Source organism: Sceloporus occidentalis, unplaced genomic scaffold (assembly GCF_023333645.1).
Source record: "Sceloporus occidentalis isolate IW3139 unplaced genomic scaffold, rSceOcc1.0.p SCAF_15, whole genome shotgun sequence".
NCBI classification, from domain to species: domain Eukaryota; kingdom Metazoa; phylum Chordata; class Lepidosauria; order Squamata; family Phrynosomatidae; genus Sceloporus; species Sceloporus occidentalis.
In genome coordinates, this window is record NW_028316995.1 from 12,457,695 (window position 1) to 12,465,236 (window position 7,542).

Genomic DNA, 7,542 nt, shown 5'->3' on the forward strand with positions numbered 1-7,542 from the left:
GAAGTTCCTGCAGGACCTTCCATCTTTCTCCTGAAGTCGATCATTATTCTTCATCCCACCATAAGAGACATCTGGTGGTCATTGTAGAAGGAATCGGAGGGTAAACGTACAGTTGGCGCTACCACTACATCGTGTGCTGCCACCTATATTTCACCTTTCGTACGGATGGACTTCTTCCTTCTATACCGGAGAAAAGTTGGAATACAAGACCTGCTGCAGAACTATGAATTTTATGGACATATTTCCTGACTTAGACTTACCTAATCACAACTGGTAGCAGAAGGTTACCAGTTCCTGTTCTCGGCCTTTAATGTTTTCTGGGTCCTCCATGCAAACGTCTGAACCAATCCTAAGTAGATGCTGCAGCACTTCCATGTTTCTCCTGGAGTCACTCATGATTCTTCATCCCATCATAAGAGACATCTGGTGGTCATTGTAGAAGAAGGAATTGAAGAGTAAACGTACAGTTGGCGCTACCACTACATCGTGTGCTGCCACCTATATTTCACCTTTCGTACGGATGGACGTCTTCCTTCTATACCGGAGAAAAGTTGGAATACAAGACCTGCTGCAGAACTATGAATTTTATGGACATATTTCCTGACTTAGACATACTTAATCACAACTGGTAGCAGAAGCCTATCAGTTCCAGTTTTCAGTTTATTATACTTTTCTGGGTCCTCCACGCAAGCATCTGAAGCAATCCTAAGTAGATCCTGCAGGACCTTCTACCTGGATTTTATGGACATGTTTCCTGGCTCAGATGTTCCCATCCACGGCTGGTAGCAGAAGCTTACCGCTCCCAGGCTTCAGCCCGTTGTCTTTTTCTGGCTCCTTCTAACAACTCTATGTAGATCCTGCAGCACTTCCAACTCATTATTCATCATCCCATCATAAGAGACATCTGGTGGTCACTGTAGAGGGAATTGGAGAGTACACGTACAGTTGGCGCTACCATTCCATCGTGTGCTGCCACCTATATTTCACCTTTCGTACGGATGGACTCCACTTCTTCCTTCTCTACCGGTGAAAAGTTGGAATATTACACCTCCTGCAGGATTACAGAATTCAAGGACGTATTTGCTGGCTCAGACGTTCCTCATTAATTTATAGGACCAGAGAGACGTTTACAGATGGAAGACCCTCCTTGTTCATATTTAGATATTAAATAGTTGAGTTATTGTAACCATCTTTTGTATTTTGTGCTACAAAAAAAAAGGACATTGTGATGAATGTGTGTGTGTGTGTGTGTGTGTGTGTGTGCGGGAGGTGTGAGCCTGGCTTAATCTACTCTGGGATCCATTTTTATTTTCTGCTTTTTTGTCTGATTTTTATGCACTTCTGAAATTGTTTTAAATGTGTTTTATTCTAACTACCTGCTTCCCTTTTTTTCCTCCCATCATCATGTATCCGCTTTGTTATGGATCCTCACCGCCATGACATTTCTTTTTATTTATTTAATTTTTATTTTTTTTAACTCTCCCCTGATTTGAGGGGCTGCCACTCATATTTCAGAGGTTGTAGATTAATTTAGAATTTTTGGAAATATAAAAAAAAATATATATATATATTTTGTACTGTGCACCACTATCTTTTTACCCATTTCGTTTAACTCTTTCACTGCTATGGAGAAGCAGCGGCCTGATATGTAATCTCCGTTACATGACTGTTACATAGAGCCTTTCCCCTCTTGTGGCTAGAAAAATATGAAGGAAATCGCGTTAATATATTAATAGTTTTTAATATCTCTAGATTGTAAGCTTGCGAGCAGGGCTCTCTCCACCAAATGTATCGGTTTGTCTTAGTCTGTCAATTCTTGTCTTGTCATATCCCTTGAATTTATGTATTGTATTAAGCGCTGCGTAAACTGTTGGCGCTATATAAATAAAGGATAATAATAATAATAATAATAATATATTAACAGAGCCGGCCTTAGGTGTTCTGGCGCCCTGTGCGGACTACTCCTCTGGCGCCCCCCCATCCCAAAAAAGAAAGGAATAAAAACTTGTAAGAAAACCCCAATCACTACATACTATGCCAAACATTGATGTGGTGTAGGCCTACCACTTCATTGTCTGGTTTAGTAGTAGGGATGCACCGAAACGAATTCTGGACTGAAACCAAAAGTGCAGCATTTACCTGGCCATACCAATCCACACATATAGACTAATCCACACATATAGACTAATCCACACATATAGACTAATCCACACATATAGACTAATCCACACATATAGACTAATCCACGCGCATACCAATCCACGCGCATACCAATCCACGCGCATACCAATCCACGCGCATACCAATCCACGCGCATACCAATCCACGCGCATACCAATCCACGCGCATACCAATCCACACATATACACTAATCCACACATATACACTAATCCACACATATACACTAATCCACACATATACACTAATCCACACATATACACTAATCCACACATATACACTAATCCACACATATACACTAATCCACACATATACACTAATCCACACATATACACTAATCCACACATATACACTAATCCACACATATACACTAATCCACACATATACACTAATCCACACATATACACTAATCCACACATATACACTAATCCACACACATACCAGTCCACGCGTATAGACCAATCCACGCATATATACCAATCCACACACATACCAATCCACACACATACCAATCCACACACACACCAATCCACACATATACTAATCCACACATACACCAATCCACTCTCACTGAATGCTTTCCTACCTTTCCTCTTTTCTCCTTACAGCTCCTTTTCCTCCTCTTCTTCAGTTCTTCTGTCTTCTTCCGGGTCAGAGGGCACGGACAGCGGTGGGCGCGGCTTCAGTGTTGTGCGCCGGGATCTGACAACAAACCCCGGTGCACAGCAGCTGTCGCCGCGCGGATCACAAGGGAGCGGTATCGGAGGTCTTTAACAGACCTCCGGCTCCCTTGAGTGATTTTAAGCCGGGTTCAAGGGAGATCCTTGAACCGGCTTAAAATCACTCAAGGGAGCCGGAGGTCTGTTAAAGACCTCCGATACCGCTCCCTTGCGAGCCTGCTCCTCCAGCGGCGGACATTACTGTCCGTCTCAGGAGGGGTGCCGAGTGGCCCCCTGATGAGCGGCACCCGGTGCGGACCGCCCCCCCCGCCAGGTACGGTACTGGCGGCAGCGGTACGCTACGGTGGCGTCGGCGGACCCCGCGGCGGCGCCCCCTGGAGTGTGGCGCCCTGTGCGGTCGCACAGGTCGCACACCCCAAAGGCCGGCCCTGTTCACAGACCTTGCCACAGACTCTGGTGTCCTTGTATGGACACTTTGCCTATCCCTGGTCAGTGGCCAGCTAGTATATTCCTCCAGGGCTGTTCTGAGTGCCAGGTGAGTCAGCCGGCTGCCCGGGGTGCCTGGACCAGGGGGATCAGGCAGTTTTCCCAGATAATTCTCCAAAAAACAAAATACTGTCTGCGCTTTTCACCCTAATAAAGTTGGCAACAAATATATAAACATAATATAAATGAGAGGTTTTGGTTATATGAATTGGCCAAAGCATAATTAAGCTCACCCGTCACGTCAAGGCACACTCTCAATAGGGTGAGATCCTACTCTCACCTCCTACATAGTGGGCACACAAAGCAGTTTATACTGCTACCAAAACCTTATTAATGAGTTGGGGGAGGTGCAATTAAACCTCCTCCCATTTAACCCCTGGACAGCAAGCTGCAACCAGACTGATGAGGAGCCAACAACCTCAATTATGTGCAAACAGGGAAAAGAAAAAATGTCGGTGCGCTAAGCTAGTCTCAGGCTCAAATAATACAAATGTATAATATAAGGCCTACCAAACAGTGTGAGCATGCTGCAAATACAGTGTGTTGGCTGTACAATGTATACAAAAAACAAAATACTGTCTGCGCTTCTCACCCTAATAAAGTTGGCAACAAATATATAAACATAATATAAATGAGAGGTTTTGGTTATATGAATTGGCCAAAGCATAATTAAGCTCACCCGCCACGTCAAGGCACACTCTCAATAGGGTGAGAACCTACTCTCACCTCCTACATAGTGGGCACACAAAGCAGTTTATACTGCTACCAAAACCTTATTAATGAGTTGTAAATGTACAGTATGTAAAAGCTAATGTTCTACCTGATAGGGGTGCAACAGAGGCCTCCAAGATGTGTACAAGAGATCTAAGCATACATTGACCTTTTAAATGTAGAACCAAATAAAGGCATGACATTTGATTAGGATGACAGAAGGGCCTCCTTCAATCCTGGGGTGCTATTTGGTCGAGAATCAGCAACGCGTTTCTCCATCTGATTATAGTACTAAGTCGAGCTAAACAGGGGCCACATTTACTGACATGCTTAATATAAGTGCTGTAAGGGAAATAAAAGTAAATTAATTGTTATATCCTCTGAACTTGCAGGCCTCAGATGATTTCTATAAGACATTAGGAAAGGAATACCCCATTGATCTGCTCATCTGAAATACGCATTATACAGGGTCAGCTTTGTTGGAGTTCATTTGATTTATTGTGTTACTAGTAGAATCTACATTAGCCTTTTGTGGGAAGGTGGAGGGAGGTTTGAGAAGCACATTCCACCGTCTTCTGCAGAACCCACTCACAAAGGCCATCTGGGGACAAACATGCTTAGAGTCAGGAGTTTGAGCACTTACTCGGACCAAGAAGTGTTACAAATTTAATTTAAAAATACATTGCAACAATCTACAATGCAATTTCAAGTTGATAAGAATATCATCCATAGCATCTTAGCTTCTTAAATAGAAATAAGTCGTTAAGCGGCTTGTTCTTAACATCTTCATACAGATAATGTAATTAACAAGAAAATCCAATCTGTATCCTGAGACTACGGACATTACAAAACCTTTCACGACATCCGCAATTTCTAAACGTAGCACCACAATTGTGTGCAGCCAAACTCCTTACACATGATATACTTACCGCCAGTCAGCTCCCAGGCTGGCTCCTCGAATGCTGCGGACAGGAGCCTATTCAAAGGAGCAAACAATGGGGTTCAAAGATGATAAAGGGGAACTGTTAGAAAACAAGACTTGTATGTCCCCCTTTTGTGTGAAGTGAGACTATCCCCTGGATATACCCCAAACTAAGGTGTCCCATTTTTGACACCTGAAATGTTGTGATGTCTGATTTACATGGTAACCAACTGCTTTGACTGTTAGATTTTATTTCTTGTTCCATCCAATAATTTCATGAAGGGAGCCATCTGGTCCACAAAATGTTATTTTTGAAATGCACGTTTGGACTGCAAACCATTTTTACTGTTTTAATCCATTGGCCTATAGACACATGGAGCCGATTGTCTTTTGCCGGCTTCCTGGATGTAGCAGAGCTTGGCACGAGCGCCGTTACATCTTTATATAAGGAATGCCTGATCATGCTGGAAGGTCTGTCTAGAGCAGGGGTGGGCAATTAATTTTCCCATGGGGCCACATGAGAAATTGGAATGGTTTTAGAGGGCCAGACCTCTACAAACTACAAACTCCGAAGCCTTGTCCATTTTGTTAACTTATGTGCTGTTTAATAAAGTTATTCAAGCCTACGTCATTGGTAGAGGTGCTTGAATAAGTAAGGCCTGAATAACTATTAGCACAGCACAGAAGTGAACAAAATGAACAAGGCTTCGGAGTGCATACCGTATTTTTCGCTCTATAAGACGCACCTGCTGATAAGACGCACCTAGATTTTAGAGGAGAAAAAAAAGGAAAAAATATTTTGAGCTAAAAAATGGGCTAAAATATTTATTACAATAACTGAATAAGCTATGAACACAGTAAGACACACGCAGTAAGACACACACAGACACAGTAAGACACACACAGACACAGTGAGACACACACAGACACAGTAAGACACACACAGACACAGTGAGACACACACAGACACAGTGAGACACACACAGACACAGTGAGACACACACAGACACAGTAAGACACACACAGACACAGTGAGACACACACAGACACAGTAAGACACACACAGACACAGTAAGACACACAGACACAGTGAGACACACACAGACACAGTAAGACACACACAGACACAGTGAGACACACACAGACACAGTGAGACACACACAGACACAGTGAGACACACACAGACACAGTGAGACACACACAGACACAGTAAGACACACACAGACACAGTAAGACACACACACACAGTAAGACACACACAGACACAGTGAGACACACACAGACACAGTAAGACACACACAGACACAGTGAGACACACACACACAGTAAGATACACACACACAGTAAGACACACACACACAAACACAGTAAGACACACACACACAGTAAGACCTCCCTCCCTAACCCCCCTTCTCAGTATCTCCCCTCTAACTCCCTAACCCCCCCTTCTCAGTATCTCCCCTCTAACTCCCTAACCCCCCTTTCTCAGGATCTCCCCCCCCGCCCCGGTCACTTACCTTAAACTCCTGTGTTGGAAGCGTGAGGCGTTTGTCTCGGGTGCCGGCGCTTCACTGCTGATCGCCGGCGTCTGACGTCATATGCCGGCGCCCAGCGTAAAGCGCCGGCACCCGAGACAAACGCTTCCAACACAGGAGTTTAAGGTAAGTGACCGGGGCGGGGGGGGACACCGGACTCATTGGTGAGTCACCAGGACACTCTTTGCGGGCCGGTCCGAGCTATTCAGCGGGCCGGATGTGGCCCGCGGGCCGTGCTTTGCCCAGGTCTGGTCTAGAGCCTACTAGGGTCTCCGATTGCTCCCCCTGCTGGCTGATCACACACATTGCTATTAGCAATGCAAGGCTTCATAGAGTGGGAGAGAATCAGAACGTAAATGTGGGCGTCTGACAAATTCCCAAATCTAATTGCTTAATCTAAAAAGCCCCAGTTTTCGTCTGAACCAAATGTGCTGGAAACCGAAATATAGGGAGCTCAGTGAAATCAGGGGGACTTGTAATGTATATTAGCGACCCACAAAAGCATCTCTATCCATACAACACCGACAATAGTGCAAATATGCCAGTAATAAGGTAACACGTAAGGGGTGGATGTGGCTCCCTAGAACAAAAAAAACTGTGTGCAGGGTATTCCTGATGTAGCGAAATATAAATTGTTCCATAACTTGTGTGGGTACACTAAATGAGAGAGAAGAAAAATGACAGCTAAACACGAGCACCGCAGAAATGTCAGAAACAGCCATTGTCTCCAAGGGTACAAAAAAATAAGCCATTATCACAAAGGGGTTAAACAAATAGAGGAGGAAAGTGTTTACATGTATGCATTGTAAAGGAATAACAGTCCCCGGTAGTTGGAGAGAATGTTCTTTTCATAGCAGAGCAGTGTGGCTGCAGTAGGAAATAATTATAATCACATCAAAGCCAAAGTAATTTCACACAAGCCTTTTCGTTTGAAAGACATGCTTGTAATCCTTCGGCACATATGGTTTGCCAGCAGATCAGCCTTTTATATGAAAACCACATGAAAAAAAATTCACAGAATGGGTGACCC